General features: G+C 46.8%; 1 long non-coding RNA gene across 1 annotated transcript; it reads right to left on the bottom strand.

Moving 5' to 3' along the window:
* Positions 1–311: 311 nt before the first annotated feature.
* Positions 312–1,950, bottom strand: LOC147573454 (uncharacterized). The gene is made up of 2 exons (XR_015244790.1): positions 1,735–1,950; positions 312–789 (listed from the first exon to the last, which is right to left on the bottom strand). It is a non-coding gene; the product is annotated as an uncharacterized LOC147573454 (long non-coding RNA).
* Positions 1,951–25,978: the final 24,028 nt, after the last annotated feature.

Below are 25,978 nucleotides of genomic sequence, written 5' to 3'. Positions count from 1 at the left end.
GTAAATACAACTGAACGGTTCTGGGAAGGTGGGGAAGAAACGGGGCGGGGGTGGGGGTGGGGAAGGGAGAGGCCGGCCGCAAGCCCCCAAATGTGAAACAGGTATCGTGACTTCTGCTCGCTCAAGTCGAAGAGAATCACGTTTTTTTGGAGCTATTATCCCCAAGGAGTCTCGAAAATGATCTGCAACATGCAGTGAAACTGACACGCAGAAAACATGCGTATTTAGGAAGTATTCCCGGCGTGGTTTGTACGTAGCCAAAACATTCTGTTTCTCGCGGGGTAGAAAAGAAAGTCTGCACTCCAACTGCCTCCATTTGGAGAACCCGTTTATTAAAATGCCATTTTCCGTGGCTGTGTTAATGCGCGATCCGCATTTGTACGCTATTTGCACGCTACACCCCTGCTTGCGAAGGTCTACACCCTGTGGCACGACACCGGCGCTTGAGGAGGCCAGATGGCTAATTCTGAAAGAACTGTCTGCTCGATATCACCCAGGAAGGACTCAGACTAATTCACCCCTCATTGGGGCATGTCTGTATGTCGGAGAACATCTCTTTAAACACAGTCACATCCTGAAGGCTGCGCATCGTCCTTGTTTCTTCCGAAGTTGACAAAATTCAATTGGCCTCGTTTAAATGGATTTTTTTTTTTCAGTAGCATATAAGCAGTCCTCAGTTCCAAAAGGGAAGCTCGACTGGGGACTGCCGGCTAAGGTCACAAGGGAGAAAACACTCTTGCCGTCTGTCTTCGGGGCAACCGCGGCTAAGACGGACGGTGTCCAGGGTCCCTAGTAAGGAGAATATTCATAGTGATTATATACAATCTGTTAGGATCGTAGCAGCTTTCACTTGTGTGCCAAACTGCAGAGTAACACTTGGCATCCACTTTTTCAGTTAAACCAGACAACACGATTTCAAGAGGGCCAATAGGCACTGATCTACACTGACCACACTCCAGGAGCTCAGAGAGGTTAATCAACGTGCCAGGTTCACACGACGGGTCTATGGAAGAGGCAGAACTCAAACCGGAACGGACCTGCACGCAAAGCTTTGTTCTTAAACACGGTGCTGGTCTGCCCCTTGCTCCGCTACCTGTATTCACACTTGGCTGACTTTGCGGTCACCCTTTCTTCTGTCCACTCTGGCCTGCCCAACACATAACCCTGCGCTCCAGAAGGGAGGCAGTGTACCCCTGGTCATTAAGAGTTGACGGGCTGGGCTCAGAATGCCTGGGTTTGAAACCTGGCTCTGTCGTTTACCTACGGGGCGACCCTGGGCGTGCTTCCCAGCCTGTGAATGGGAGTATGGGAGATTTCCACCTAATACGGTTGCTGTAAAAATAAAATGGGCGAAAATATTTCAGTGTAGGATCGTTTGGGGTGCCTAGCGCCACCACGCAGTTAATGTGAGGGAGGGAAGGCAGGCAGGGAAAGAGGGAGTGGGAGGAAAAGAAGAAAACAGAAACGAGAAGAGGGGAGGAAAGGACAGAGGAGAGAGAAGGAAGAGAAAAGAAAAGAAAGGGAGGAAAAGGGAGACAGGTTGGAAGACAGAAAAGAACAGGGGAAAGAGAGCAAGGAAGGAAAGAGGAAAGAAAAAGAAAGCGAGGTGAGGCCGAAAGGAAAGAAAGAAGGAAAGAGAAAAAGGGAGAGAGAGAGAGAAAGGGAAAAGAAATGAACGTCAAAGGAAGGGGACGTGTTCTACTCGCTGGGTCACCACGGAAGGAGGGTCATTACCCACAGGCGATGGTGGAGCGAGGGACGAGCATCTCAAGGCCTCAGACAAGCCTAGTGCGCAGCCCCAGGGCCTCTCCCACTGTTCACCGACTCAACACCCTTAGCGTTAACCCTCTTCCTGCACAGCCTCGTCCCCCGCAAGCTCCCGGGGCGGTGCCAACGGCTTCCCAGCCTCGCGGTCCTGCAGGGGTGAAACCGTCCTGGCCCAGCCTTCTCCGCGCGGGTCGGGTCACGTGACCACCCCCGAGCCAATCACCAAGACCCAAGGCATAACCGCCTGCCGATCGGCTTTCTGGCCTCACGCGCTTCCCCCTTGCTCAGGAACCGAGTCCCTCGGACTGCAAGGTGGAAGAGGGAACGATTCCGTGGAGGGACTTGGGGTGCAGTTGCCCAGAGCAGAATGCACGTGGGAGCGGCAGGTTGCTGTCTACCGCGGGCGAAACTTGCCTGCTGAGAGCATCCCCCCCCCCCCCCGCCCCCACCCCCGTCCTAGACGATCCCTTGTTTCGGTGTCGTTGGTGTGGTTCCGGGACTTGAGCGCTTGGGTTTGACTCTTGGCTTCATCGCTGACTAGCTGTGCGACCCTGGACGGGCTGATCCACCTGTCTCTGCTTCAGTTTCCCTTGTGAATGGGGTCAGCGATCGATCTTCCTCACCGATGGGCAAGTACTACCGTGTTCGGCCTAATGTGAACGCGTACTCGGCGCCCAACACATTTTCGCCGTTGGATATTCGAAGATGGTTTGGTGAGCACCCGGGAGGCACCAGACCGGCTTGGGTGGGTGGGACACACTGGAGAACAAGACGGAACGACGGCCTTCGACCTCCTAGACCTAATATTCTCGGGCGGAAGGAGGTCGTGCCCGAAAGAATGAGATAGTCCCACGGAAGTTAGGGAGAAGCGGTATGGAGAAAAGAAAGCAGGTCAGGGCGGAGGGGATTTCAAGAGCAGCTTACGTGGGGGGCACGTAAGCCCAGATTTGGAGGGTGCGGTGAGTTAAGCCAATAGGATATGGGGGAGTGGGGGGTATTCCAAGAAGGGGGGCAGGCAGTGCAGAGCCCCAAGGTAGGAGCGTGCCTGGAGTTTCCGCAGCAAGGGGACCAAGGTGGCTGGAGGGAACAAGAGAGGACAAGAATTGGGAGATGTGAGGGGCGAGGCAAGAGAGGAGATCAGGAGGGGCCCCGGGGGCACCCCGGGAAGACTCGGGATTTGCCTCTGAGGGAAGTGGGAGAGCGGATGTGACTTTGTGCAGGGCTCGTGGTGGCCGCTGTGTTGAATGCCCAGCAGTTCTGGCTATTATTGACTGAGGCTGTCTACATTTCAGTTCCGCAGTTGAGAAAGCAAGGGCGTTGTAAACTCGTTGTAAGGATCGCAGGGGGATCCTCCCAGAGCCAACCCGCCAAGGGGGGGAAGCCCGGCTCTTATCTGAAAAATCGGATGCCCCTCCAATGCAGTATGGGTGCCTTTTCTCTGCCGAGCCTTCCAAAGAAACAGGACCGAGGGCGGGGCAGGTTCTGGATGTGTTAGCCTCATTCGATATTGTAAATGACTCCGCCTGATTTCGTTACCTCACTCTGTGCCGGGTCAGGTTTGGACTTTCTTTGCAGAGACGAGAAGAAGAGAAGGTCCCCTAGTGAGAAGTGTAGGACAGAGGGACTGTACCACCCGTTAGCCTTGTAGACAGTCCGGCCCGCTGCACGTTTGGGACGGAAATCCGGTGGAGACGGCTCAGAGGAGAAAGATGCCCACTGAAATGCTTAGGCTCCTCGTCTCCCAGAAACCATTAAGGCGTCTCATTTGCAGTTTGTCTACAATCTTTTGGGCTCATTGAAGCTTCCAGGTAGTGTCATCTGTGAACGCTAATAAATCCCGTGTGTTTGTTTTCCTACTTTTTGGTCTTTTTCGAAACTTTGTGTTAAAGTCTGCTATTTATACAGACACGTGCACAGATCCTATTGTACGGTTAGGTGAATTTTCCCCAGAGTGAACAGCCCGATGTAACCAACACCTGCGGCCCATAGAACATTGCCAGGACCTCAGAGACCCTTCCAGTAGAAGCCATTATTCTGACTTCTAATATGATAGAATAGGTCGGGCTTGTTTTTTTGTTTTTTTTTTAACTTTATTTAAATGAAACCCTATATGAATTTTTGTATAGCTATGTGAAACCCTCTATTCACTTTATATAAATGAAATTCTACGGAACATCTTTTGTATTAACTTCTTTTGCTTCTGTCGTTTGTGAGATTCGTCCATATTGCTGGGGGTAATGATAATTCATTGATTTTTCTCGCTATGTTCCATTTTATGACTATATTACCATTTCTATACCAACTAACTGACAGAATTTGGAGTTGTTTCTTTTTTTTTTTTTTAACGTTTATTTATTTTTGAGACAGAGAGAGACACAGCATGAACGGGGGAGGGGCAGAGAGAGAGGGAGACACAGAATCAGAAGCAGGCTCCAGGTTCTGAGCCATCAGCCCAGAGCCCGATGCGGGGCTCGAACTCGCGGACCGCGAGATCGTGACCTGAGCTGAAGTCGGACGCTTAACCGACTGAGCCACCCAGGCGCCCCTGGAGTTGTTTCTAATTTCTTACTATCATAAATAAAGCTGCTCCCTGTATCTTTTGGTGAACATCATTCATGCATTTCTCTTGGGTACATAAGGCCTAGGATGGAAACGTCTGGGCCATAGGGGGTCCATATGCTTGGGGTGAGTACATTGTGTTGAGCAGTTTTTTCTAAGTGGTTCCACCAATTGGACCTCTATCCACAGTGCGTGAGAGTCCCCACTTCTCCACATTCTGGACAACGCTGGCATTTTCTGATTAGCCGTTCTGATATAAAGGGGTAGCTCACCTTTTGAGTTTGCAAACGATTATCTTGTCTCTCAACTATCAAACACTTTTTGGACTCCTCCTCTGTGCCGGGTTACTTCGGCAGACATCCGCACACACATCACTTCGCACAGCGACCTCACCAGGCTCAAAGGCCTTATCGGACTTCCCAGGATCATGCACGTATGGTCTCGGTTCGGCCAGGACATGGGACTTTCAAATGCCAAACCCGGGAGAGCCCCCGAAAACGAGGCTGGTTGGTAATCCTACAGCCAAAAGATGCCAGAGCAAACATTCGGAGATTTCTTCACATCAAGTTTTCTTCTCTACACATTACGCTCTCGCTACTCAAAGTGAGGTCCCTGGACCAGTGACATCAGCCTCGCTCGGGAGCCAGTAAGAAAGGCAGTAGCTGAGGCGCCGGCACAGACTATCTGAATTCGAACTGGCCTTCCAGCAAGATCCCCACGGGCTGTGTTTGTGCCCTCACAGTTTGCCAAGCACTGCTCTGTGCCAATAGCTCTCAAGCTTGGTTGCGCTTAGGAGTCACCTGGGGAGCTTTGCTGTTAACTGTGGCCCGGATCCCATCTCTGGAGGTTTCTGATTTAGTTGGTCCGGGATGCGGCCTGGACAACGGGGTTTTTCAAAGCCTCCTGGGCTATCGCCAAGTTCGAGAACCGACGCCGTCGTCTATGCTACGCAACCTTGGATGGTATCCCTTTGTTGTAGTCTTTTCCGGATTTTAGAAGCAAGTCTGCGATCACCTTTAGCTGCACAGTAGAAAGAATTTAAAGACTTAGGTCATCGTCTCATTAGACAACACCCTCCCAGGGTGAGGCACCCAGCACGGGTCTTTGCTTTTTCTGCCCATCCTTCTCCCCTTGAATGAAGACCTTACAGCTCCCTTACAGTTCGGCGTGTAACTCACCCTGAGTGGATCTGATGGCCCGAGGAAGAGGAAAAAGGGTTTGGGCCTGTATAACAGGTCAGAACTCAGTGACACAGACATCCTCCAACACCCACATGCTTGACAACACAGGCAAAACAGCCAGGCCACTGACCATTTCTTCTTTTCATCCCAGTGACCTGAGCTCACATAGCTGCGACCCACTTAAAGGCCAGTCCAGGCTAACAGCCTGTGGGCCACAGCGGCTCAGGGAAACGCTAGGCCCGAGATCCCGCCAGCCTTTGCTCGACAGACCCTGATGATTCCTTCATGGGGTAGTTTCCCGGACATGCCCTGGTTTTCGTGTAAGATGGTAAGGCCTCTGTGGTCTTCCACGTGCGGACCAAAGACTTCTGGATACTCGGATGAAGAAATCCGGTCCTAGTGAGGGCAAAATATTTACATGTTGATTTAAGCTTGTCCATGAAGTTGGGGATAAGGAACACTTCCATCGAGAGAAGGGAGAAACAAAGAGTTCGGCGCTGCAGTGGCCTTTCGATGGTACCTATTTAGGTAGAAGAGACTTTTCCAGCACCTCCCCCCTTTCCCTTTCTTTTCCCTTGGATGATTTTGGGGAATCCTCAAGTTCCTAGTACAAAAACAATTGATAGTGTGTTACCCTGTTGGGGTGTGTGTGTGTGTGTGTGTGTGTGTGTGTGTGTTTGGAGGGAGAGGGTCAGATACTACAACAGCTGTCTAAAAAGTAGAATCACAGGGGCGCCTGGGTGGCGCAGTCGGTTAAGCGTCAGACTTCAGCCAGGTCACGATCTCGAGGTCCGTGAGTTCGAGCCCCGCGTCAGGCTCTGGGCTGATGGCTCAGAGCCTGGAGCCTGTTTCCGATTCTGTGTCTCCCTCGCTCTCTGCCCCTCCCCCGTTCATGCTCTGTCTCTCTCTGTCCCAAAAATAAATTAAAAACGTTGAAAAAAAAAATTTAAAAAAAAAGTAGAATCACATAGCTCATCTCAAAACACTTCCCTCTACCTACAAATGTTTCAGTCTGTTACATTGTAACATTATACAAAGGGATTTCCAATTTGACTTGGTATTTGCTCATATCTGCAAAGGTTGGTGCGTTCTGTTTCGAAATATTGTTTTGGAACAAAAGCTGTACCGTGGTAAGTTTTGTAAAATGCAATATTTTGAGAAGGCTTATAAATGCTGAGAAAAAATATTCACAGAAGCATCGTCTGGACTCAGGAGACATTCTGGTGAGGCATCATTGTAATAATTAATAGATAGTTTTGTACACGTATATACCCAGTGTGTATACTATGATCTTGGATAGTCCTAAGTGTTTAATACGTATTAGCATATTGATTTCCAAAGCCCGTTGGAACAAGTGTGTTGTTATTTGCCTTTCGCAACTTAAAAACGGGGTCCTGTAGTTGATAAGTGATGGAACCGGGATTCGACTGCAGGATGTCGTCTCGTGTCCCAGCGTGTGACTTCGTAGTTTTGGTCCTGGAAGTCCTGTGCCCTGGGCACCGCCTCAGTCCCAGGCATACCCGGACCATTCGTTTTCTCACCTGTAACACTAACCTCCTCCTGTATACAACTTCTTAGTCTTGGGATGTATTCATCTTCTTGCAATTCCAACACCACTGTCCGATCCAATAAGCATTTTCAACTATCCGCTGTGATCAAACAGCTCTTTGCCAGGTGCGACAGAGACCCAGAAATAAATAAAGACATAAACCCTACTTTTTAAGTCACTCGTAAGTACCCTAAAGGGAAGGAAATGTACGTTGTTTCATCAAGAAGTCATGCGGTTATCTTCAGCATGGTACCTGTACAAACACCAGATTTCAGTGTCAATGTGTGTGTAACACAGATATTGATTTGCAGGTGGCAGCACAATTTGTTACTATGACAGTGCAACATCTTTGTGAGAACAGTGTGGGGCTGGGGTGCTTGGACCTGCTCATCCATGCAAAGACTCCTTGTCAAATATTTTAATGAGAAGAAAAGCATGGCAGTCGTGATGAAAATCCAAGGTGACCTTGGGCTGGGCAACACATCGCCGATCACCTAGTGGTTTTTCAAGGTCTTTTTTGGCGGCGATGGCAATGGCTTGTTTGCAGAGTTAGTCTCTAGAGGAGGGAGAGGAGGAGAAACGGAGAGACCAGCTTACAGAGAAGCATCTTTGTCTCAACATTAGACATTCGTTCTAGCGAACACTAGATACCAGCATCTAAAGCCTGTTTGTCCTTGGTTAGGTTAAAGACCTCTCGCTCCTTCAGTGGGGGGCCCACAGCCCCAAGCTTCTCAGTTGCGTCTCCGGGCTGCCGTGGCTCTGCGTGAGCCCCTCCCTTGGAGTCTGCTCATGGGTCCCCATCGCCCAGAAACCTAAGGGTCAACTCTCAGAACAGCAGGGGGCCACCAGGAACTCCCTTCTGACTGGACAGGGGTCTGTCCTGTGAGTTACCATTTTGAATATCAATTCTACGCACTCTGGTAAACTCCGAATAAATTCCCCTTTCTACTTCAGCGGATAGTGTCCCCTTCTGGGTTTGCAATCCAAAGCCCTGGCCCATACGTGCACTTGTATACATTTAATTTTACGCAGGCTGTGTTTAAGGAAAGATCCTTTCCTGTTTCTGTTGTATTTTGCTGCTTCTCCAGGTGGGGGTTTCACCATGTTGAAACATACAGAAGTCCCCTGCCTGCCATTATCAGAAATTCTATTACTTCTCTTGTCTCTTTGGATTAAGGTATAGACTCTAGAACATGTTTTCGAGCTATGTTTAAGCCACATTAATCCAGAGTACTTTATCAGAGATTACTTTTAAAAATTGGCCAGTGCTTACCTGGGAAAGCAGAGCATGGACGGAATGGGAGCCTCCGAGGGGCCACAGGACCTTGGTACTTGCTATTTCCTCTGCCTGGGAAACAGAAATTGTTCATATGCTCTGATCATGGTCAATGTAATCTTGTTTTGATTTTCCTTTCTCCACCTCCCACATCAGTAACACTGGCTCCCTAAATTGGTAGAAGGTAATGGAATAAGGATGCGGAGGAATTGTCAGAGAGAGAGAGAGAGAATAGGCTGAAAAGTCTCCCCTAGTGATTTGGATATCAAACCCTTTCCTTCCTTTCTGACTGAGAAACTCTTGAGTCAACAGAACGTTATTGCAAAATTTTTGATCAATGCCTAGGAGTTGGTTTCCTGGGATGGACCAAATTGTAGCATAATTATAGAAATTAACTTCATTTAATCAAGGTAGAGTGGGTGGGAGATTGGTGGGGGGAGCAAATCACCTACCTTGAAACAAACCGGACGGAGACCTTTAGAGTTTCCTAAACCTTGAAAATATTATGGTGCTCCCCTGACCTACCATAGAGAGTTCAAAAACTTATAAAATCATAAAATACAAAACTTACATGCTGATCGACAAATGGCTCATTGGAAAAATTTCTTAATGCAAATTTCCGGCTAAGCTCATCAAAACTTAAATTTCTGTGGTGTCTCCGTTTTCCTGGTGCCGTAAGCCACATGCTTTGCTGGTTGTTTGAGCCCTCTTGCACTCACCAGTAGTCAGAACCCTGTGTCCTAGACATTTATGAACAGTGTGGTTCCGAGTTAGCCTCAGCTTCCTTGGATACAGGATTCGTGGTATCTACTTGTCTGCCACCGTGAGATATGACCATGAAAACACTTGATAAATCGTAAAGGGCCGTACAAGGTACGTCGTTGTTAATTCTGAGTGGATAGTGAGAAATAGATTATGAAGGCCTACTCCATGTTCCCGAGAATCTGAAAAAGTTAGTGACTCCAAAAACATGCTTCTCCATGTTATGCATATGGACATACCCTGGAGCAACGAGGTAGGGGAAACCACAAGAGATTTTTATGATGTTCTGGAAAGGGCTCACTCGCGGCCTTAACATTTGATGGTGAGATTAGGAAAAAGGCATTTTCAGATTCGAGGAATAGGCATCTCATGAATCCACAGTCAGAAGTTACTAGATGATGCCACCAAAAGACAGGCACAGAGCTCCAGGAAACAGAGATCCCACCTAACAAAAGAGTAAAGGGATTCTTGGGATGATGTTGAAGAAAGATACCAAGAAGTCAATCTTGGTATCTTGGACTCGGTCCAGACCGAGTAGGAGAATGGGGTGGTGCTAGAGTCCAAAAGAAGAATCTAAGAATCCCTAGATTCTAGAAGAATCCCAGACTGGTCAAAGGGCAGACATATTTTTAAATGCTGAGAGAAGAGTCACAGTTTTGATAGAGAGGCTGCAGGTGAATTACTTGAAAGGTGGCTAGAAAACAAGGCTCTTAGCAACTCCAGGGAAAACAAAAAGCTCTGTAAGAAGGAGATGTAATTATAATCAATGGCTCAGCTGAGGGTAATACTGACATGATCATAACAAGGTAAAAGGCTGAATATTGAACTAAATCAAATTGTGACCTAACTCTATTGGGAGGAAGGTGACAGGAAGTGAGCCTGATGTTACCAGGCATATGTGTTGGAGGGGGGCAGCGGTGAGAAACGCATGAAGACCCAGAACACCTCATATTCTACTGTAGGAAGTTAACAGACAATACAGAGATTTAAAACTAAACACAAAAGCCTTCCAAACATCTTGTTTAGAAACAAGGAAATACGTTCCCAAACATGTTGGAAAGGACTGAAGGTCACCTCTAGAGAGCAGGATTAGGGTGCGTGGTTAGGAACTGGGGAGGCAAGGGGGAGCCTCACAGAATTCTTCTTAGAACCAGGAACATGCATGACTTCAAGGGAAGGTTTTTAATTCGAAAAGAGAAGGGAGAATCTGGGCTAAGATGACAACAGACAGGACAGAGGTCGGCACTCTTTAGCCACAAACAAGGAGGCGTGAAAGCAGAAAGTGCAGCGGCCGGATTAAGAGCCGCCAGCTCTCTATCTTGACTCTGTCTTCGTCTGGGAATTAATAGGTTACAATGAACATCTCTACCTGGGAAAGGCCTAGCTGGCGCCCAGGGTCCGCACTCCACAAACACTGACAACAGCAATAATGAAGCTGCCAGTCCCAGGGGCACGCTGGGGACGCATCTGCCGCAGGCTGGTCTCGCAAGCTGTCAGCTTTCTTAAATGCACATTGCCAGGCCAGGGGAAGATGTCACCTGCTCTCCCTGGCGCACCCTCACTGCTTATTGTCCTTGCTCATTCCCACGAATTCGGCCCCGGTATGTCTCAATGCGGGTTTCTTCTGTGGTAAAGAAGGTGCTGTTCTGCGTTTCGCCAAAATTCTTGGAGAGCTCGCAAAATTCGCCTGGAAGTGGATTCCTAATGTGGGATCTATGGAGGGAGGCCTCGGTGGGTTCTTTGAACCCCCCCGGAAAATCTATGGAAACTTGCATATGTATGTGGATGTGCATTTATTTTGCGGAGGTTCGGCACTTAGCTGTGCAGAGGGCTGGGGTTTGTGACCCAAAGCACCAGACTGAAAGCATTGGGTACCGGGCCAGGATAGAGTGATGTCGCCATGTTATGCCATCCACTTAATAGAGACTAAAGAAAGGGCAAGCATTGTTGGGGTCCATGGGCTTCTAGATAATTCCCAGCGCTGTTCTTTCAGCTTTCTGCATCTTGCGGGAGTAAACCCATGCAGCAGCCACCTGGAGAGGCGGGGACGTCTGCCTAAGACAGGAGAGAGGCAGGGCAGTCTGGAGAGCTCAGCGATGCTTTTCCCTGGGATTCACAACACCCTCCACCCTCCACCCCAAACCCACCCCCACGGCTGTGTGGCCCGGTGACCCTTGAACAGCCGGGGGAGGAGGCAGATTCTCAGAGCTCGTTTTAGGGGCTCTAGTTGGAGGCTGAGATTCATCAAACACGGGAAACTGTGAAGGGCACGATACAGGTATTTGCGGCAAAGACCACACTCCCAGGAACGCGCTGTCGTGCGTGAAAAGCACTGTTGTCATAATCCCCCAGACTTGGGTCGCCTTTGTGCCATAGTAACAGATGGGCTGGGGGCAAGTGGTTTAACATCTGCAAACCTCAGCTTCCTCGTCTGTTAAACGGGAGTCATTTGACTCAGTTCTCCAGGCTTTCCTGAGGACTACATAATGATATATATTCAAGCATTCGATGCCGGGGAAGTGGCTAGCGTTCCGTAGATGATAGCTGGGATTATTACTTCTTAAAAAATAGGGAAATAAACATCATGGGATCTCATCTTTTAAGGAGCGAATGATTGGGCATTATGTGTGTTGTTCATGCCAACAATACTATTCCTACAGAACTCATGATCGCTTGTCATTTCTGGAGTTCAGTTGTTCCCGGCTGGGAGGGAGGTTCGTCCCCCAGGGGACATTGCCATGTCTGGAGACATTTTTGGTAGCCACAACTGGGGGGATGCTACTGGCACCTAGTGGGTGGAGGCCAGAGATGCTGCTAAGTGTCTGTCACGCCCTGGAAGGCTCCCACAACAAAGGATTCGTTTGCCCACGACGTCCGTGATGCCGAGGTTGAGAAAGCCTGTTCTAGCATTACATATGAAACCCAAGTGGGAAAAGAATACACTCTAAGGGCCCTACTGAGGGCACTCCCCCGTTCTCGGAAGAGACAGTGGCTTGATTTTAAGAACAGTGTTTCCAGCTGCTTGGCTTGCCATCTCTATTCTGACAGTCAGCGAGAGCAAATGACAGCATGACCGCGGCCGCAGGGTGACGCCGACCAGTGCTGGGGTGGGGGGGTGTCCTGCACCCGAGGAGCAAAGGGAGCCAGCTATTGTCTGGCGCTTTGGTAGAAACGACAAAGCTCCGTTAGTCTCCACTGTGTTATTAATTCAAACTTTCAGTAGGAGATTGATTGGCAGAGGTAAAGCGAGGCCTAAGATTTTTTTCAAAGCGCCAGAGTGCAAGGTGGCAAGGGTAACCTTTTGACGCGCTCCCCACCCCACCCCACCCCCCCAAACCTCTCCCACGGCATTCTAAAATAAGGCTGGCTCCGATTGGGGTTGTGGAGCCCAGGATTAAACGATGATTTCCACGTCACGGTTTCTGAACTGTTGGCCATCCTCGCAAATTGCCATCTTGGAAGCCATTGCACACAGACAAAAATTTCAGCTGGAGGGAGGTGATTATTTATCCAGCAGCACCCTGTTGTTTCTGATGGGGTTTTCCAAGACGGAGAGGCTCAGAAGGTATAGAAATAGCAACATCACCCACATTTCCCTTTCCCTTCTCTCGCAAATCCATACCCAGACGTGCTAACAGGAAGACCATGGTAGGGCGGGAAGGATACCCAAAGTGACGGGAGGACTCCCGTGGTTGAACCGGTGGGTTTTGGTCCCAGCGGCCCCCGGAAGCCAGCCATCCTCCCCACCTCTCATCCGTCTTTTGTGTGAAAGTCTTTGCTAAGAGTCAAGTCTCAACTGATAAGGCCTTGGAGACATAATCATTTTCCATTGACGCCACTTTGCAACCAATTCACAAACACTTTCATATTAATATTGAGCAATTTCCCTACATTCTAATCCGTCAAAGTAGGCTATTAATCCTTCCTGTACCATTCTCTATTCAAATGCTAACAATTTTCTTCTCACAAGCTAAAACATTTGTCCGACAGCCCCTCGCACAAAGACCCTGCATTGTTAGCGATGATGGATCAGAGTGCTAATATGAAGGATGCGATGTAAATTACATCATTGATATTGTACCTATGTAGAGGAAGAAAATCTTTTTCAGCGATCATTTGTATGCTAAAGATAATGAAAGTGATCCCATAGCACAGCAACCTTAATTTTCCTTTCTAAGAGAGAAAAAAAAGGTTCTTTATGGTAGAGAATATGGAAATCCATCACGATTTACAATGGACGGCGCACAGGCCATCGTTTACTTTCTGAAAAAAAAAAAATACACCATTTCTTTTAAAGAACTTATTGAAATGACTTGAGAAACCGTGTTAAAATCTCTCTTAAGAATTGCATACCCCGTGGTTACCAGGAGAACGATGTGGATCAGAGCGGAGTTCGGGTTGAAGAACAGAGAAATGCCCCCATTCGTGGTTGCGAGTGGTCAGACAATTTGTATTAATTATCAAAAGCCATTGAATGGTACAGAGACTTGGAGGCGAATACGTTTAGGGCCCTCACAAAAGGGGGGACATGCGGAAGAGCGCGTGTTACAAAATAGGATGTAATTTGTAATTTGTTAACATGACAAATAATGTTTGTAATAATACCTGGGCTCTCTAGCATTGTAAACTCCTGGGACCAAGAACTGACCCATCTAACTGGAATATCGTCTTGTTCTCCCAGTCATTTCAAGAAGTCATTGAACGTCATTTCTTCTCAAGTCACTTCAGTAAGTCCTTTAAAAGAAATACCTAGCAAGTCAGGGGTCTTAAGTAGCACTAAAGTAATCGCTGCGATGATTCATTCACTTCTATTTATTTTCCGCCTCTGAGTTTGCTGGCCTCCAGGTTTTTCCTTCTGTGCAAAGGGCTGCATGAAGGCAGATGTGCAGGATTCATCCTTCCTATCTTTCTCTCCCCCGTCAGCCCCGCACTTAAAGACTCGTCCACTCTCCCCGAAAAGACTTTCCCTCCCCGATCTGTCTCTCCATTAGCCACTTCCGGTGCCTTCAGCCGAGACTCCGCCATTTTTCATGTGGACTTCCGCCAATGTGGTCTCCCCGCGCGCTTGACCCCTTCTTCACAGCGGTACCCAGGAGATCTTGAAAAACAAATGTGATCATGTCGCTTCACTATTTTAAAAGAAAAGTAAATTAAGTATAAAACAACCTCTTTGTCCTTAGGGATCACGTTCCGGTGCCTTCCTTTGGGCTGGCAAAATGTCGCTAATCTGGCTCCTGCTATGTGACGCCATCTCCTGCCACTTCAGCTAGAGAGTTCCTTCTTCTGGCCAACGTCTTCCCTTCCAAGTGTCCTTGCATACGTTCTTGCTCGCCTGGCAAGCTTTTGCTCTTGCTCGTTTCCTGCTTATGTTCCAAACATATCCTTCAGGCATCAGCTGGAAAACCATTTCTTAAGGAAGCCTCCTTTGTCGACTCGCCTCGCACCACCCTCTCCCGCCTCCGCGCACATCAGGTACACTCTGCACTTTCCCTTCACCACATTTACCAAGAGTTGTAATTCACGCCTGTGTGGTTATTTGTCTAACATTTGTCTTCCGCTAAGCTGCACACCCCAGAAGAGGAAGGAAGAGGTTGATTCCACTCCCGCTTGTATCCCCTTCTCCCCACACAGTACTTGGCAAATGAGCAACTCAGTAAGCACTAGAGGACACGGGGCACCCCGGTGGCTCAGTTGGTTAAGCACCCAACTTTGGCTCAGGTCACGATCGCACGGTTCGTGAGTTTGAACCCCGCGTTGGGCTCTCTGCTGTCCGCACAGAGCCCACTTGGGGTCCTCTGTCTCCCTCTCTCTCTGCCCTCCCCTGCTCGCGAAGGCACAAGCTCTCTCTCTCTCCCCCCCCCCCCATTTCAAAATAAATCAGCATTAAAAAAAATCTTAAAAAAAAAAGCAGTTGAGGACATATGTGTGAATGAACTAAATCTGCACAGGGCATTTTACTAGGAGCTTGAGGAATAAATACAAGCATAAGACACAGTATCTGGAAATGACGGTGTGAAACTTGAACATCATTAAAAAATAAGAAGAAGAAGAAGAAGAGAAGATCTGAATCTCTGTGCTCCAAAACTCCTGGGAAATGTTCTCCCCCATCTTTGCATGCATTTGGTTTCTTTGGGGATTTCAATAGTTTTGCATCTGAAAAGGTGCTTGAGCCCCATGAAACCTCATTATTGCTTTCTGAGGATTAAGACTTGCCCCCGAGGAATTAGTGATTGGGGGGGGGGGGGCCCTGTTCTTTTTTTTTTTTTTTTTTTTAAGTTTATTCATTTACTTTGAGAGAGACAGAGACAGCCTCGGGTGGGGTTGGGGCAGAGAGAGAGAGGGAGACAGGGAATCCCGAGCAGGCTCCGTACTGTCAGCAGGAACCCAGATGTGGGGTTCCGTCTCACCAATCATGAGATCATGACCTGAGCGGAAACCAAGAGTCCACGCTTCGCCGCCCACTGAGCCACCCAGCTGCCCCGAGGGAACCCCTGTTCTCAAGCAGCTCTTGTGATGGGCGGAACTGAAGACTCAGTTTCTGGGTCTCCAGCCCAGGGGTAACACCCATGGAGTTAAAGCTGCTCCTGGCCGTGGAACAGTCAGGCCTAATACTCAGGCAAGAGAGAAAAGGGGGGTTGGAAGAGTAGAAGGGAGAACAGAAAGAGAAGACTAGAGAAGGAGAGACAGCGGAGAGGTTTGACTCATCTCTGGGCATGCTCAGATAAGGGGCTTATGCCCCAGATCATTGTTTTCCCTGCTGGCTTCCCGGAGCGCTCTGTGACAGGTATTGGGGGGGCGGGGAGGAAAGGACCCTGATACAGAAAGAAAAGAGCCCTGGGATGTAGAGGGGGTTAGAAAGGGAGACTACAATGGGGACTACCACCTTCCAGGGCCTCAGCAATCCGTGTGAGCCCAAGTCCTCCATTGGGAGGACTGCCTAGTCCTCCACGAGCACAGCACTGGGCACCCAGCACCCTGCAAACATCTGTACACCTGGTCCGCATTTCCTCAAACACCGCATCCTGATACATGCCTGATGACCCAAGGATCTACTTGGCACCACTCAAGTCTCCATTTGCCTGAACAGAGCCCTCGGATCCGGTGATGGGAAGGCCCACTCTTCTTTTCGCTTGGGGAAAAGACCTGTTTACAATGCACTTGTCATCCCGGCTCCCTGCTGAAGATTTGCAGCAGACACAAAGCGATCATTTTACCAGATCGAGGAAGTCTGGGAAATCAGGTTTTCAGACTATCACCTTCTGCTTTGGCTCATTGGCTTAATCCATTTTCCTTAAACCAAGTGACTCGCAAAGAGATGGTTACGGGGTCACAAGACAACATGTGGCTTTTATTTCCTCTTTCCTAGCCAGTATCTGAAAAGCCCCGTGTTGGAATCTCAAATAATTCAGGCAGTCATAATCCTCACCTGCTGAAATAGTATTACACACACACACACATATATATATATATATACACACACATACACACATACATATAATGAGTAACCTAGGAAGTTTCCTGCACCTGCTGGTTCGCTACACGGGCCGAACTTGGTGAAGAGTTGGAGAGGTTGGAGGCAAGATGTCCAACCTGGCATCGTTTATAATAACCAAACACTGAAAAGAGCCTGAATGCCCACAGCTAGGGGGACGGTTATGCACGTGACGGCATAGCCCTGTGGGGGAATATAATGATATCATTAGCCAAAGCTTGGGGAAATGCCAATAATCGTCTGAAAATTGCTGAATACCAAATCGTCTACATAGGGTTGTCTCCATTATGTAGAAACGCACAGGGAAAAAAAAAAAAAAAAAAGACCCTCGAGATTTGCACTGGGAGGTAGGATCATGAACATTTCCCCCCTGATTTATTTTACATTTTTATAATCTCTGGCTTTTCTACAAAGGAGTCACAGTGCTTTTATAAATAGATGAGCATTTTCTATCTATTTCTATCTCTATCTATCTACCAATCGATCGATCTATGGTTTTCTTTAAGGCGAGAAAATTGGTTTCCAGAAGATACCATACATTGATCTGATACCAAATGATTGAACATCAGCCCCAGGCTTAGGCTGCCCCCTCTCACCACATCTCGCTATAGGCTTGGGTCCAAAAGACAGGAGTTCAGATCATTCTACCTATGCTACTAAACAGGCCAAAGAATCCTCCGCAGAAAGCCAGCTTTTCTCCATCACCGGTGGCCATGATGACTGGTGGAATCCAGGCCAGTTCAAAAAAAATTTTTTTTAATGTTTACTCATTTTTAAGAGAGAGAGAGACAGAGTGCAAGTGGGGGAGAGGCAGAGAAAGAGGGAGACACAGAATCCCAAGCAGTCTGCAGGCTCTGCGCACGTGGCAGCATATAGCCTGATGCAGGGCTCGAACCCATGAACTATGAGATCATGACCTGAGCTGAAATCGGGCACTCAACCGACTGAGCCACCCGGGTGCCCCGGAAATTATTTTTTTTTAATTTATTTTAATCTTTGTTCATTATTTTTGAGAGAGAGAGAGAGAGAGCAGGGGAGGGGCAGAGAGAGAGGAAGACACAGAATCCGAAGCAGGCTCCAGGATCCGAGCTGTCGGAGCAGAGCCCGATGAGCGGCTCAAACCCACAAACCCTGAGATCGTGACCTGAGCTGAAGTCCGACGCTTAACCCGCTGAGCCACCCACGTGCCCCTATGCCTATTTATACTGAAAGTCCATTTAGCAGACTTTCAAAAGAGCCGGAGAGCCATTCTGGAAGTGGAAACGAGAGGCAAGAACACGGACTTTTTGCTGGAGCGTTTAGCAGAGGCCTCCCGCGACCCGTCTACGCACAGCGTGGGAGCATTTCCTCCAACCAGCTCCTTGCTTCTTAACTGCACTTAGAGGTCCAGGGGTGTTGTCCACACGCAACCGGATGGCAGCCCAGAGCCTTTCTGCTCCTGGTGCTGAAAGCCAGTGGGTAGATAATTATTCAAGGTCAGATTTTTAGAGTTGGATGCCAGGAAAAAAAAAAAAAAAAAAAAGCAAACATTAAGGGTTAGCCAATACTTTGCAAACACTTGTTTAAGGATTTCCTAATTACTCTAAGTGGCTCCTCTCGTTGTTGCACTTAAAAGGCTGCTGCTTCGCGTGATGTCATCTCCTGCCCATTAGCTCAGCAGTCAATTTGCAGTATTAGGAGAGGCAGCAAGAAAATATTTGCAAACATCAACATTCTCAAGTCTTAAAAGATAATCCCCCTTTCAACTCCCTATGAGCATATCAGCGGTACAGTTAGGTTTTCAGATTCCTCTAAATGGTAACACCACCAGCTGGATTGTACAGAAAACCTTTCTTCTGAAGAACTCAAAGAAATTTCTAAGCGGTATCACATCAATTGCCGAGCAAGTCCTCAGAGGACTGGCCAGGCAGGTAGTTAGAGGGTAATTAGAAATGCAAATTGATAAGCTCCTTTAAAATAGCTCCAGAGCCAGCTCCCACCTGAGTAAATCTGGTGTAAGATTTTAGTTTCAGGATTGCTTGCTTCCAAGAGATCCTGATCCGTTGACCATGGTATTGTTTCATTAGTTCTTCATAACGGCAATATTATCACGAGCACCTCCATACTGCAGACGGGGAAACTGAGGCAGCCAGCGGCGAAGCAACTTACGCCAGGCCACGCAGCTTAAGTGACAGCCCCAGAGTTGGAACGTGACCAGATGTGTCTGACTTTTAAAGTTTGACCTGTAACCTACCACGTGGCTAACACGATCTCCTTTCTCTCCTGCGGAACGGGAGATGAGGGGATTTTTCACAAGCGCGGCGCAAAGAAGCGTTCCTCTACAGGTGGAAATCTTGCTAGAGGAGAATGCTTGCCAGACTGGTTTTCAATCTCTGTTCCTCCACTTATCCTTAGCTGGGTGACCCTGGCCAAATTACTTAGACCCTGGCCAAATTACTTAGTTTCTCGGAGCTTCCGTTTCTTTGCATAATGGGAATGACAGTGGTTCTTATCTTGGAGGGTTGTTGTAGAGATTAAATGAGCTAATGCAAGTTAGATACTTACCACGGTGCCTGGGCACAGTAAGTGCCCAATAAAAGTTTGTGTATTATTATTAGGATGTATAAGCTATATATTATTATATACATATTTTTATTATTATATACTATTTATATACAAGTATAATAAAGCAACAAGGTTATTATTACCATTAGTAGTATATAGTCTATATATTAGTATAATACATATGCTTATTACTATTTCTTATTTATATATGCATATAATAAACAGCATATTATTATTACTATTAGTAGTAGTACATATATCCTATATATTAGTATAATACATACATTTATTATTATATCTCATTGACATCTGAGTATAATAAACACCAGGGGTGCCTGGGTGGCTCTGTCTGTTGAGTGTCTGACTCTTTTTTTTTTTTTTTTTAACGTTATTTATTTTTGAGACAGAGAGAGACAGAGCATGAACAGGGGAGGAGCAGAGAGAGAGGGAGACACAGAATCTGAAACAGGCTCCAGGCTCTGAGCCGTCAGCACAGAGCCTAACGCGGGGCTCGAACTCACGGACCGTGAGATCATGACCTGAGCCCAAGTCGCACGCTTAACTGACCGAGCCACCCAGGCGCCCCGAGTGTCTGACTCTTGATTTCAGCTCAGGTCATGATTCCATGACCTGATTCGTGATTCCATGATTCCACACGGGGATCAAGCCTCGCATCAGGCTCTGTGCTGAGTTACCCCTCTGCCCCTCTCCCCTGCTCATGCTCTCTCTCTCTCTAAAATAAAAAAATAAAAATAAAAATAAAAATAAACAGGATTATTACTATTACCATTATTATTAGTATATATATATCTTATGTATTAGTATAATACATATATTTATTATTATATATTATTTACATGAGTATAATAAATGAACAGGATTATTATTACCTATATTTATTATATCTTATTTACATATGAGTATAAAAAACAGGATTATTACTATTACTATAGTTGTTAGTGTATATATCCTATACATTAGTATAACACGTATGTTTATGATATATTATTTACATACAAGTACAGTAAACAGGATTATTATGACTATTCTTCTGATTACTGTTGTAATATTGTTCCTACACGCCCATTGTGCTCTCAGAGGGCGCCATCCGATTAATCTCAAACCGACAATTTGTGTAGAAGGCTTGGGGGGCAAACTCTGTCCTGGGGATCCACTCACCCAAGCCTTCGGCGCCTCAAAGATGGGAGAGAAAGGCTCCCACACCGCTCTTTCTTTGAGCCTGGTTCCCCCTCTGCAGTTACCAGGCGAGTATTTACTAAGCAAATCCTCGATCGACTTCCAAAGCAAGGAAGCTGCGGTTAATTTCGCATGCCAAGAGAGACCCATGGCGCAGCATTAGTGTCCTAATTTATGAAGAGTGAAATACACTCCAGACGTGGCCAGCTGGTTCAGGTGAGGGGATAATAGAATACTAGCAAGCAACATCATGCCAAGTAACTCAAATTGTATAAGATAAAATTCAGCAATATTTAAAAGTAATTCGGCTCATTGGAAGCTTCTAGACATTCCAAAACTCAGTAATAACTAAAGCACACAGTGCAATGAATAAAATGAAAATGTGACCCGGGATCCCCCCATTTATTTAGAACCGAGAAACTGAAAATTGCTCTCTCTAACCGATAGGCCGAAAGTTATTACTTCATTCACTTAAGCATTTTACATAAGGCAATTCTCTGACGATAAATCACACTGAAATTGATTTCAGTTTAAAAATGAAAAAGAAAATTCCGCATTAACATGTGGAAGCTTAAAGATCTGCGGATCTGAATTATTGGGGGGCTCATGCTAAGACAAATTGAAAAATAAGCTTGTAGTCACTCTTAGAAAATAAATCTGCTCCTCAGAACCACCCATTATGCGAGGAAAAATAAACTGCCTCTCATTTCATTAGGAAAGCTCATTTGCATTAACATTTATACTTACATATGTAATAATGCATGGTCCCAGCCTGAATACAAGGTGGTAATTCAATCAAAAAGCTCCGTTGATATGCTATCATAAACAGCAAAAATGGAAACAGAGCCTTGGGAATAAATCACCCTCTTACTATTCAGCTGGGACCACACTGGGCTATTTTACACTACATGCATTGGTGCAATATTTCACAAATATAAAAACTGGTATTTTCCTTTTCTTTACTGACATGTGGCTGTTGAACTGGTAGCTTGCGGAGCTCTAGCAGGTGGAGGGATGAATCCCAGTGGTGGAATCAGACGGCAGGCAACGACAAGAAGGCAATTAAAATGTTTTTAATTGAAATAATTTTAATCAAAGTTTTGAAGAAAAAAAAAAAACCCACTTGAAATCTTAATCCGAAGCATAAGGTTTCTACACACATCTCCACTCGGAGGGAAGGAGCCCTGGTGAAAATAAGCATCGTTTTCGAAGCGGCGATATTTTCGGTTGCCGATTAGACATCTTCTCTTGGCTGACCGCACAATTTGGAAAATGGATCAGTGGCATTTTACCAGGTTCTACAAGGTTGTTTCTCAGACGGTGTTGAGGAATCTTGGTGGCGTTGCGCATCCCTCCGCCTGGATTACTCCCTCCCTGTCCCCTCCTGCACCCGGCTCGTTGTCATTCATTTCTGCATGCATTTCCTCAGGCTTCCCCGATCACCTCCCTGTCACTGATGCTGTCCGCCCTTCTATTACCTCATCCTGGTTTTCATTTATTTTTTAAATTATTTTTCTTTTTTGATTTTATTTTTTTTTTAAGTTTATTTATTTATTTTTGACAGTGCAGAGAGAGAGGGGGACAGGGGAATCTCCGACAGCAGAGAGCCCGATGCGGGGCTTGAACCCATGCACTGGGAGATCATGACCTGAGCCGAAGTCGGACGCTTAACCGACTGGGCCACCCAGCAGCTCCTCCTGGTGTTGGTGGGTTTTCTTTTGGTTTTTGTTTTCAATTTATTGTAGAAATTTTTAAGCATATTCAAAAATAAGGGGAATAACAGAACGAGACTCCGCTTCGACATCCCTGATACTTGGCCCCTGCTTTCTCCTCTTCTGCCCGCTAGCCTACCTCCTATTCATGCCAAGCAGAACATCGCGTCCTTCCATCTGAAAGTATTTCGGGGTATTTCTCCAAAATACAAGGACTTCTAAAAATATAATCACATCTCAAAAACTATCACACCGAAAACAATTAACAATATCTGAAAAATTAACAATAATTAGTATCAGTATCATGACATCACCAGGCCAGTGGTCACATTTACCTGATTTGTTGGAATCAGGATCCAAAAGAGACTTGTAATTTCCTAGGTCATATCGGGCTCTCTTGACCTTTGGGGTTTTTCTTCTATCTCTTTCTCTTTTTTAACTTGCAGGGTTTTTTTGTTTTTTTGTTTTTTTTTTTGGAGGGGGAGGCTATGGTTGTGTTAAGGAAGCTAGGTCATTTGTTGTGTAGAGCCTTCCACAATTTAGATTTGCTGATTGCATCCTGCGGGTAAGTTCCGCTGTCCCTCGTGGATCCTCTAAAGTGGTAGTTAGGTCTAGAAGCTTGATCAGATTCAAGTTCAGTATGTTTTTGCAAGGTCGTTTCGTTGATAGGGTTGTGTTCTTTCATTAAGAAGTATACGATGTCTGCTGTCTCTCTTTCCATGATGTTACTACTCAGTGATGACCATTGCCTAGATCCATTGATTCATTAAGCCTTACAACATAGTGATGGTCCACTTCCAAACATTCCTTCTTCACTTATTAGCTAGAAAACTCTATAAGGAAAAGCTTTTCTTCATCAACTATATGGCTACCCTGAGATACAGGTCATATAGAAAAGGCAAGATAGATGCTTGATTTATCAGTTTTTGCAAATATTTACGTGGTTCCCTAGAATCTCCCAAAGGGACCGATGACTCAATGACTGATCTGTAACTATCTATCTATCATCCATTGATCTATCCACGACCAAAGTGTCCTTGTTTGTAGAGAAATTTATCTAGGTGAACACATGAGTTCAGTTAAAAAAAAAAAAAAAAAGATGTATCCATTAAATTATAGGGGAAGTGGGACAAAGCTATGTCCCAGATTGGGAAAGTCTTAAGTAAGTGACAGAAGTTTGGAAAATGTTGCCTTAGAAAGCAGATCTCACCAGAGTTGGGGAGGGGGTAGGAAGAACTGGGTTTGATGCACATCATTCAGTATTATAAGCACATCTGACACGGAATTGATCCATCAAAGGAGGGAGGTCAGCTTGAAACTTGGGAAGCACTGATAGGAGGAGGCAGAATGGGCTGGGTCTAGAGAAGATGATGGGCCTGTCCCACCAACTACAGACTTCTGACATCCTTGCAGGTGCAGCTTGCAAAGGGGACGGGGGCACTGGGCTGTCTTCACATTTTCTGTATCCATTCATCTGGCAATGGACACGCAGGTTGTTTTTCTCTCTTGGCTATTGTGAATGATGCTACAATGAGCATGGGGCGCGGCTACATCTTCGAGAGAGTTGGTTTCATTTCCTTAGATAAATACCCTGGAGTAGAATGGTTGGCTCATACGGTAGCTTTATTTTTAATTTTGTGGGGGAGAACGTCCATACTGTTTTCCATATTGGTCGCACCAATTACTGTCCTACCAAGAGTCCCCCAGGTTTCCCTATTCTCCACATCCTCCCCAACACTTGTTATCTCTTGTCCTTTTGACAGTGGCCATTCTAACGGATGTGGAGTGGTATCTCATTGCGGTTTTGATTTGCACGTCGCTGATGGTTAATGGAGTTGGGCACTGTTTCATGTACCTGTTGGCCACGTGTATGTCTTTTGGGGGGAAAGAAGGTCTCTACAGTTCCTTGGTCCGTTTTTCTAATCAGATCTTTTTTTTTTTTTTTTTTTTTTGCTATTCAGTTGTATGAGTTCCTTATATGTTTTAGTTATTAACCTCTTATCAGATAGATGGCTTGCAAAGGCCTTCTGCCATTCTGTGCGTTGCCTTTTCATTTTGTTGATGGTTTTCTTTGCTGTGCAGCAGCTTTGTAGTTTAACGTAGTCCCACTTGTCTCTTTTTCGCCTTTGGTGCTTGTGCTTCTGAGGCCATATCCAAAAAAAAAAAAAAAAATCATTGCCAAGACCAACGTCAAGGAGCTTTTCCCCTCTGTTTTCTTCCCTCACCCTCTTTGAGGTTGGGCATGGCCGTGTGATTTGCACTGGCCAATAAAACGTGAGCCAAAGTGACCCCCGTGAGCAATTTGTCGTGTGCTCTCCCTCTGCCACTGCAGTCTGCAACATTCCAAGGGTGCCTGTGCCCTTGGCTCAGGTCCCAGAGCGAGGATGATACAGACTGGAGTGGGGCCTTAGTATGGAATGAACATCGTGGGGTTAAGCCACTAAGATATGGGAGTGTGTGTTATGCACTATAACCTAGTCTATCCTGACTGATACAAGTAAGCACAGGTGAGTGGATGGCTGTTGGAAACTATTCTGTGGAAAAGTAGAAAACAGCCCAGAGTTTCTCAACCGTGGCATTATTGATATTTGGCCACCATACTTCTCTCATGCAAGTTTAGCCGCACCCCTGGCCTCTACCCATCAGGTGTCAGTGCCACTCCCTCCCTGAGGTGTGACAACCCAAAATGTTTCTAGACATTACTAAATGCTCCTGGGTTGGGGGGGGGGGCATTCACCCCCATTTGAGAAGCAATGCTCCAGACAGAACACGGAAATTTGGGTCCGGGTGGGGCTGGGAGAGCAGGGAACGACGGAGAATGCGGCAGGAAAGGACAAGGGAACAACTCATGACAAGCAATTTAGGCTGGGGACAGACGTCATCAAATCTGTGCTTTGGAAAGATCGTCCTGGCTGTTCTGGATCACCCTAAAGTTTCCAGGCCTCTTACCAGTGACCCTGATCCTCGTGAAGTGACATGTTGGGATGGTGCCTGATGCGCATGTCCTAGTCAGTGTGAATTAGGGTGTTGGTTAGCGTAAGCCTGGCCCGAAGAGTTGTCACCGCTGGGTTCAAGGTGAGTTTCTGGAAGCTTAGCTACACCGTGGTGACAGCACCCATTTAATAGATGAGGAAATACAAGCGCAGATAACAGAAGTCACTTTGCAAGGCAGCACGGCTAGGAAATCCACCGAGATGACAACAGGCACAAGACTGAGGACTTGCCAAATGCAGGACCCTCGCTTGACTCCACGGAGGAGCAAGTATGGATTTTACATCAAAGAGAGAACTTTCTGACACCGCGTCACCATAAAAGTGAAATTTCCTCCTTAGAGTCTTGCACGGGGCGTGTACATGTCAGGGACGCTTCGAGAAGCTTTCCTGGGGCGCCTGGGTGGCTCAGTCGGTTAAGCGTCCCACTTTTGATTTCGGCTCAGGTCACGATCTCGCGGGTTCGGGAGATCGAGTCCCGCATCGGGCTCTGGGCTGACGGCGCAGGGCCCGCTTGGATCCTCTCCCCGTGTCTCCGACCACCCTCCGCTCGTGTGCTCTCTCTTTCCCTCTCTCAAAATAAGTAAAATAAACATTTTTGAAAGAAGCTTTGTCGACATTCCCTCACTTAATCCTCATAAAACCCTGGCAGGCAGGCACCACTGTTATCCCTGTTTTGTGGATGGAGAAAACGAGGCAGAGGGAGTTTACATAGTTCACCCAGCCGGCAGAGCTGGGATTCAGATATGATTTGTCCATCCTCCAAACCCCTCTGCTGTGCTGCCTCTTCGTAGAAACCCTAGGATGTAGTGGGCTTCCGGCCCCCAGAAATTTAAGCCAAGGCTTCTCATTTTACTGAGTGAGATAGGACACATGAAAACACAACATATAGCACCTGCTACATACCAAACTCCCTGTCCATAGAAACCAACCTTTCGGGGGGGGGGGG

This window comes from Puma concolor, chromosome E2 (assembly GCF_028749965.1).
Source record: "Puma concolor isolate L17-30 chromosome E2, mPumCon1.1.hap2, whole genome shotgun sequence".
In the NCBI taxonomy this organism is placed as follows: domain Eukaryota; kingdom Metazoa; phylum Chordata; class Mammalia; order Carnivora; family Felidae; genus Puma; species Puma concolor.
This window is presented reverse-complemented; position numbering and strand designations above follow the sequence as displayed.